The sequence below is a fragment of the Medicago sativa genome, chromosome 5, assembly GCF_051527215.1.
Source record: "Medicago sativa cultivar Bolivia chromosome 5, Bolivia_mono, whole genome shotgun sequence".
NCBI classification, from domain to species: Eukaryota; Viridiplantae; Streptophyta; class Magnoliopsida; order Fabales; family Fabaceae; genus Medicago; species Medicago sativa.
Window position 1 is genome coordinate 37,160,791 of NC_140753.1, and position 9,205 is coordinate 37,169,995.

The 9,205-nt window shown below is 34.2% G+C and overlaps 1 long non-coding RNA gene across 1 annotated transcript; it reads left to right on the forward strand.

Moving 5' to 3' along the window:
• The first annotated feature begins 2,249 nt into the window (after positions 1 to 2,249).
• Positions 2,250 to 3,348, forward strand: LOC146922096 (uncharacterized). Its single transcript, XR_015012368.1, has 3 exons — positions 2,250 to 2,707; positions 2,919 to 3,023; positions 3,151 to 3,348. It is a non-coding gene; the product is annotated as an uncharacterized LOC146922096 (long non-coding RNA).
• The last annotated feature ends 5,857 nt before the right edge of the window (positions 3,349 to 9,205 follow it).

The following is a 9,205-nucleotide window of genomic DNA, read 5'->3' on the forward strand; positions in this document are numbered from 1 at the left end:
CTTCGTCACCGACGAACTGCTTCCTGCTTCTCCTCCATCACTGAACTCCTTCATCAACCTCTCAATCGCGTCATCTTCTTCTCAATCGCTCTTCTGATTCTCTGGTACTGTTCATTTATTGTTCACTTGCTTTGATTTTGAGTGTATAATGATTTTGTTTTGTGTCGAGCTGTATAAAGATTTGTTCACTGATTATGGACCTAAAGATTTGTTTTTTTTTTCGGATTTAGCATTTTTTTTAGCGAAATACAAAATGGGTCGAACTGTTTTTTGTTTCTTTTTTTTTTTTTTGGAAATGAAGCTTGTTTTGTGATGGGTTTTGTAATCAAAATTAGGGTTAAGCCTTGTGTGTTATGGTTTAGCTAAAACTGATATCTTATTAGAGTAATTTATTTTGTGTATTTGTTGAATTTCAATTTTATTTGATTTTCTGAAATCAATTTTATTTGTTTATATGATCTCACTTCAAGAGTAAGATCGATAGGTTATGTTTTCATGTAATTGAAGTAGTACATCTTTAGATATTTTGTTTGATGTTTGAATATCATATAATTCTGGTGGAGTCAAAGGTTTTTTTTTATTGGGAATACAATCTATAGGGTTCTGAATGGCCATTTCTGGCATCTTTAAGGTGTAGTTTTTTGGATGCTTCTGCTGTTTAAATTGGGACATGTTTGGTAGTTTTTGTGACGGGTTTGTACCATTAGCAGTGGGTTTTGGTTTTGGTGGGTGTTCTTAGGGGTTCTTTGACTTAGGGGTTCCTCGTATATACGGAACTTTTGTTAATTAATCTCGTCTCCCATATTAGCCTAATTTAAAAACAGATAATTGTAGCATACATCATTAGCCTAGAGAGGGATTTGATATCATTTTTAATATCAAATTAATTCCTAATTTTTATACACTAAGGAAGAGTATTAATGGTTTGATAAACAATGTCCATGTGATGAATATTACAAGTATAATTCCTTAGTTATTCGTCGAGAACTTGATCCTTGGAATACAACTATTTTGCAGACCATGTATGAACTTACAAATTTCATATCCTGGGTTTACTAATGTGTTGTTTTCAACACGAAATATACTAAAGTTTGAATGTTTTGAATGATTGTTTTGTAGTTTAAAAGAGCATGAAAACATAATGACAAAGTATGTGTTTGTAATTGAGCACCCTGATGTAATTTCCTTTGCTGAAATTGTTGTTACCATCCCAATTGTGCTCTTATTTGCCTCTTCATTTGCTTCTAATTGGTTTTCTTCTTGTTAGTTGCAGCCTCAATGAATCAGCATGTGGTTCATATGATTATTGTGATAGAGCTACTCGGATTTGCTCAAGAAGCCTACTGCTGATAGTTTTGAAGTACTTGTTGGTTTCGGCACGTAGAGGACTCCATGTTGAGTATTCCCTTTAACTATATAGTTATCATGTGTTTAGTGTTTTGTAGATATGAACATGCCCTTTTCTATGGTCTTCATTTTGAGTATTTGTTATACTTATGAATCCTAGCTTTTATTTTTCTTCAGTGTTCATGAAAACATGGTAAATAGGTGAATGGGGTAAATAAGACAAAGGTATTAAACTATAAATTTCTAGAAGATATGAGGTGTCTTGAACTATATATAGATTTTACTTAGTCTATAAGAAAATTAATGCATGTACAATATACGTGGCAACTCTAAGGGTAGACCAAGAATTTTGGTAAGCTTGTTTATCACACTACTAAGAAGAGAATTAATTAAAATATTATCCTTTTATCAAAAGAGAATTAATTAAAATATTATGTGTTTGTTGTTTGTGGCCTTGAGATAAAGAACAAACACTACACAAGACAAATCTTTTGACCAAACCCTTCTCTCTCAAGACATTATTGTCATGCTCTTCTTAAGCATAGATAGGTAATATATAAATTTACTTTTTATATATGTTTCTATTAAGACTTTGTATTGATGATGAAGCTGATGCCAAATTTTGAGATTATATAACTTAAAATTGTGATGAAACTCAATCATGTAGAAAATGATACACCTTTTGCCGCTCCTATGTACAGTTATGTCTTCTGGTTATTTATTTTTTTCACTTTGAAATACAGGACCATTTTAATGGGACAATTCTCAAGAATGTGAGTAATTTCAATTCTCAACAGCAATTGGAGAATTATACTTAGTTGATAAACGTCAGAGTGCCAAAGTATGGACTGCAATGTTTGTGATGGTGAGTGACATTTTATACTCATTGATTTGCTTACGACAAGATGTTTATTTGTCGAGTTCTGTTGTTGATTAAATGCCTAAATCTGAAACACGGGCTTATGTTGTCCCACCTAAGTACTAAACTTTATTTTTTTTTGGATAATGCTCTAGATTGTGTGGATTTTTTGTCCTTATCAATTTCTAAATCATCTATGTAGTATGACCACCAGATTCTCTTGTTTAATATTCGTTGGTTGTTACTTTGTTTTTTGATTCGTTGTATCTTTGTTCATAGTATTTTCTACTCTTGCAGCTCATAACACTTGACTCATTATATTATATCAATTTAATTAAGGAAAATGGTATTTATAGCGAAAGCTCCTCACGCAAAATTGTCCCGACCTGTATTCAACTCAGGTTTTAATTGTTGACTTTCCCCTGTATTCCACCAGCAGTCTGTGATTTCCTCAAAGCTCTCTCTTGTCATTGGATCTGTTTGTTACCCTTTATTCCTCAAGTAAGTTTCTTGCATCTCTAATTACCAAATTAATCTATCACTGTATCTTCAGGACAAAGCTTGACCCTTGTATCAATATCCCAAGAATAGGTGGTGTTTGTTAGAATGTCCCTAAGAATAAAGAATACTATAAAAATAAACGTGTTGGCTATATACTCGTATTAGTAAAGAAATGAACAAATGTATGCTCTTTTTGTGAATGTTGTTGTAGGTTTGTGTGTGCATGAGTATTTTGTTTGTATAAGCTGCTGCCATTGGTCGAGTAAGCTAGTTGAGGTCGAGGAGGATTGGACATCCTTTATGGTCGAGTATATCAGTGAGTTTCATTTTCTTTTTCAACAATTTTCATTTGCGTTTTTTAATTTTGAGTTATTTTAAACCGTAATTGATTGTGCTGGAAATTCGATGTTAATTAATTTTTTGTTTCATATAATACGACACAGGAGATAATGTTGTTGGTAGATTTATCAACTAGATGTCGGATAGCTTGTCAAGAGTCCTGTTAAATTTATGTGTTTTTTTGTTGGTAATTGTGGCTGTTTTTAGGTGCTTTATTTTTTGTTTTTGTAATTGTGGATTGATTATGATCAATTTGTAATGAGATTATCATGAATGCAATTGGTTATATTCATATTTCAGTATCTTGTTATAGGTTTTAGATTGTAGATTTAATTATAGAGTATTTTGTTGTAGATTTAAATTAAAAAAAAAAACATTACTTTTATTAGCGCTTTCAGTTAAACGCTAAGAAATGCCTATTTGAGTAGAAGGGCTACATTAGCGCTTTTAAGAAAGCGCTAAGAAAGGCTGTTGGAAAACGAATTTAATAGCACCAGAATAAGGCTATATTAGCGCTTATCTGAAAGCGCTATTGAAGCATTGCTATTTAATAGCGTTTCAAAAGCGCTATTATAGGGTTCTGACCTATAATAGCGGGGGCTTTCTTAGCGCTTGAAAAGCGCTATTAAACGCAAAATTGAATGCTATTAAAGGGGGTATTTTGTAGTAGTGAAAAAGAATAGGCAATCTTTTTAGAAATTTTTATCATGGAAATAAAGCATGTATGATGAGTCCAATATTCCAAAAATTGTTACTTTTCCTCCAAATTCACGAAATTGCTTAGATAATGTGATTCAAAATGTTAAACAGATTGGAAAATGGATATTTGGGTTAAAATAGGCAAATGGCAGAATTTTGACCCAAACAGAGTTTGTGGATAAAATGGAGAAATGGAATAGAAAGAAAGGGACGCCACACTCTCTAATCCAAGAAAGTGATAAGTCTATGGGATTGAGGATCACCACAAGAAAGGATTCTTGATATGATCAAAATTGGTCCAATCCAGAACCAAAGAGCAATTGCTCAAAAACACACATAGTGTAGTTTTTCACTCAAAATAGTCTTGTTTTTATTCATAATTTTTGCCCCTTATATATATGAAAGAGGTCACCTGCTGTAATACAAGGAATATTAAAGAAAATAACTCATGAAAACTCTAAGAATTCAGCCATTAGTCTAACATTAATGCCTAGTGCTGAATAATTGCAAAAATGGTTACAAATTGATTTAGAATGAAATTGTGCAGCCACAATTGATGGTGGGGGCGTCTCCCATGATGCTAATAACGTCTCCAATTGATTTCTTCAATGAATAGGCTGAAAGAAAACAATTTATTGTGCTTTAAAGTGTGGCAGCACCACTTCCTTCTTTCCCTTGATGTCATGTGCTATTTTTCTCCCTCCCATTAATGTTCTTGAGTTCTTTTCACTATACTTGATTCAGCATATTATTTTCTTTTTAAATTCCCCTTCTTCGAAAGAATTCGTCCTCGAATTTGGAAGCTATACAACCTCCAGGTTCAAACACAATTCTTTCAAATTTTTGTGGTACCTTCTTTGGGAATACATCTTCACATTCCTGCAAGAGAAATTTAGTACAACTTGGAAAATTTTGAGTGTTAGTCAACAAAGCCACCTTTTTGCAAAGTAGTAAATATAGGGACTGTTTGTTCATGACTATTTCTTGAGACTCTCCTTTTTTTTCAAGCAAACTCTCTTTCTTTTCTTTTGATTTTTCTTTTTCTTTTTCTCTTTTTTCTTGCTCATATTTTTCTTTCATTTTCTTTTGATCATCTCTAACCTCACTAGGACTCAATGGTGCAAGAATAATCTTTTGACCAGAATGCATAAAAGAGTACTTGTTGGTTCGGCCATCGTGAAGAACACTTCTATCAAACTGCCAAGGTCTCCCTAACAACAAATGACTAGCCTCCATTGGTACTACATCACACAAAACAGCATCTTCATACTTACCAATTTTAAAACAAACCTCTACTTGTTTATCACAAAGCATTTCTACATGTTCATTAAGCCATTGAAGTTTGTAAGGCCTTGGGTGAGGTTTTGTTTCTAATTCCAATTTAGACACCAAATGTGTACTAGCAACATTAGTACAGCTACCGCCATCAATAATTAAAGAGCATACCTTCCCTTGAACAAGGCATCTTGTGTGGAAAAGAGTTTCCCTTTGATTTGATTCCTCCTCCTTAGCTTGATTTCCCAAAAACCTCCTAATCATGAAAAAGTCTCCACTTGGTATTTCTTCAGCCTCCTCTTCAACATACCCATCATGATTCTCTACCTCAACGTGTTCATTCTCCTCAATCATCATAGTTCTCTTTGTTGGACATTGAGAAGCCATGTGACCTTGACCTTGACATTTGAAACACTTAACACTTTTGTTAGTAGAAGTACTTTGAGAAGGGTTTGTTTGTATACCTTTAGGATCAGCCATGGACTCCTTTGGAATTGATGACGAGGCTCCCTCATTCTCTATTTTATCCTTCCAACTTGAAGAGTTAGAAGAAGAATTGTTTCTTCTTACTTGGCCTTTTCTTTTGAGTTGTTGTTCCACTTTGACAGCTTGATGTACCAAGTCATCCATTTCAACATAGTGATGAAGTTCAACAATGTCACTCATGTCATGATTTAGACCATGAAGAAATCTAGCCATGGTTGCTTCATTGTCTTCTTCCACATTAGCTCTAATTTTTGCAATCTCCATCTCCTTGAAATATTCTTCAACACTTTTCGAACCTTGAGTAAGTCTTTGCAATTTGTTGTGCAAGTCTCTATGGTAATAGGAAGGTACAAACCTTCTCCTCATGATTCTCTTCATCTCATCCCAAGAATCAATCGGTTGTTCTCCATACCTTCTTCTTTCTCTGATCAATTGATCCCACCATACTAAAGCATACTCCTTGAACTCAATGGAAGCAACATGCACTTTTTCAACATTAGAGTAATTATGGCAATTAAAAATTTGTTCAATTTTAGTCTCCCATTCTAGGTATGCTTCTGGGTCACTATTTCCAACAAAAGATGGGACTTTGATTTTTATGCCTCTTAAATGATTTTCCCTTGGTCTCCTTCTAGGCCTCCTCTCATCCTCATCACCACTGCCATCATTAGAATTTTGAGACCTTCTTTCTAACTCATCAACTCTTTGTTGGAATTGCTCAGCTTGTTCTCTTAACAGCCTCTCAAAATGCTCACGCATTGCTCTCATTTGAATCGTCATAGCTGCTGTTCTAGGTGAAGGTGGATCAGACATGATTGTGAAATTTTGTGAAATTAGTAACAAGTGTTTAAAATGATCCTTACCACTCAAATTTCTCTTTTAGTTCTTTAAAGAAACCAAAAACAATCAACAATCCCAAAGACTTAACACAAAGAAAGACACTAAAACAAGAAACAAAGGATAAAGGTTGACTAGAAACGAAAGAAATAAAGAAAAAAAATTAGTGTGTGGCAGAAACACAAAAAGGAGCAATTTTTTTTTCTAATATAATTTTTTTTCGTTTTTTTTTTGTATGAATATCAATATTGGACAGAAAAAGAAGAAAAAAAAATAAGGAACAAGAAGAAAGACACTTTACCAAAGTTTGACCCTTTTTAGAACATTGCTCTAATTACCACTTGATGAGTCCAATATTCCAAAAATTGTTACTTTTCCTCCAAATTCACGAAATTGCTTAGATAATGTGATTCAAAATGTTAAACAGATTGGAAAATGGATATTTGGGTTAAAATAGGCAAATGGCAGAATTTTGACCCAAACAGAGTTTGTGGATAAAATGGAGAAATGGAATAGAAAGAAAGGGACGCCACACTCTCTAATCCAAGAAAGTGATAAGTCTATGGGATTGAGGATCACCACAAGAAAGGATTCTTGATATGATCAAAATTGGTCCAATCCAGAACCAAAGAGCAATTGCTCAAAAACACACATAGTGTAGTTTTTCACTCAAAATAGTCTTGTTTTTATTCATAATTTTCGCCCCTTATATATATGAAAGAGGTCACCTGCTGTAATACAAGGAATATTAAAGAAAATAACTCATGAAAACTCTAGGAATTCAGCCATTAGTCTAACATTAATGCCTAGTGCTGAATAATTGCAAAAATGGTTACAAATTGATTTAGAATGAAATTGTGCAGCCACAATTGATGGTGGGGGCGTCTCCCATGATGCTAATAACGTCTCCAATTGATTTCTTCAATGAATGGGCTGAAAGAAAACAATTTATTGTGCTTTAAAGTGTGGCAGCACCACTTCCTTCTTTCCCTTGATGTCATGTGCTATTTTTCTCCCTCCCATTAATGTTCTTGAGTTCTTTTCACTATACTTGATTCAGCATATTATTTTCTTTTTAAAATAAAGCAAGCACGCCATTTAAAGCTTTTGAAAGCTTTAAAATGGATAAAACACACTATAAATTCAAACTTAGTGTTTTTGGCCAGAATTGGTCCCTTACACTTTTATTACAACATAAAAATAAAAAACATCAAAATGGGCAGCAAGCAAGCCCTCCCTCCATTCGATTGTGGCCCTCATCAATGTAGGAGGTGCAGATAGCAAGATACAGTGCATGAATAACAAGAAAATAGCAAAAACGCAGAAATCAACAAAAACAGGCCCAAGCCCAAACCTAGACGGATCTGGATCATACAGGAAAGGCTCAGGAGCATTGGATCGATCCAGGAAGCAAAAACCTAGATCTAACGGCTCAGAATGCAGGGGAGTGGACCGGTATCAGACCGGTCCGGTTCAGTTGGCTATAAAAGCTTAACCACGCCGGTATGATTCATTCTCCTCTTTCACTTCTCTCTCTTATCTCGTTCTAGTGAGAGAAGCTCTCACTTCTCTCTTTCCTTGTTCATCTTTCCCCGCCGGTTTCTGGAATGAAACGGCCGGAGAAGATGAAGATTCATCGGAATCTTCATCAACTCCGCCGTGAATTCCAGATTCCGGCGAAGCTTAAACACTTCGGTTTCACTCATTTCAAACCCTAATCTTCTCTATTTTCCACACCAAGCACAAATATGAACTCAGATTCACAAAATAACCGGTGAAACAACGTAGATCTACATGTGAACTTTCGGTTTCAAAGTTTTTTCGAAATTTTTTTGAAGAAAAGGTTTCAGAACTTACCGATCTACCTTGTTTCACCGTTTAAATTCACGTACGAATCTTCAATGAAGTTTTGAAATCGAAACAGAGAGGTTTTGTGAGTTTACTTGAGTTTTGAATCGGAGATTCGAATAAGAACTCTATGGAAAACTTGTTTTTGCTTCTGGTAAGTTCTTTGATGGTTGATAAACCGAAAATAAATCAGTGTTATTTCTTCTTCTTCTTCTTCTTCAGTTCGATTTAACTTCGATTCCTCTTCTTTTCACTTTCGAATTCTTCACTGTGATCGTGCGAATTTGTCACTGATTGTGGCGAATTTGCACTGGAATTGCAGTGAACCGGTTCTATGATGAAGATTCAACCTTGAATCTCTGAGAACTGTGAAGAATTCATTGAATTTTTGGTGAATTGTTGTTTCTGGAGAATTAGGGTTTTGAACTGTTCTTCATGTTCTTGGTGTTTCTGGATTTTGATCGTAACTGAATGGAGAGAGAAAATTGAAAGTGTTTTTGTGATTTGATGAGTTGTTCAATTCTGAATGGGGAATGTGATGATTGGGCTCTTATATAGCTGACACTTGGATTTGTAAGCCAATGGAATCCTGCCACCTGTTATTGGACTTGAGAAATTCGGCCTTGCTGAGTTTGGGACTTGAGGACCTTTCTGCAATTATTGAAATTTACAGGACCAAAATGCAATAATAGAAAAAGGACTTGAAAACAAAATTAAAAACATTTGAGGACTAAAATGCCAAACTGTCAAAGGACTAAAAAATGCAATTTTAAAATTTTGAAGGACTAAAATGAAAATAATAATAAAATTGGAATAAAATTGGTAAAATGGAAAAACGTAAAGTGAGACAATTAAAAAACACAAAAATGACTAAAATGAACCAACTACAAAATGAGGTACTTTAAAGTAACCTCTCTCTGTCAAAATTTTATGTGAAATGACCAAAATGCCCCTAGGGACTAAACTGACTCAAAATGACTCAAATGCAATTTTTGAAACGGATTTTAACATGGA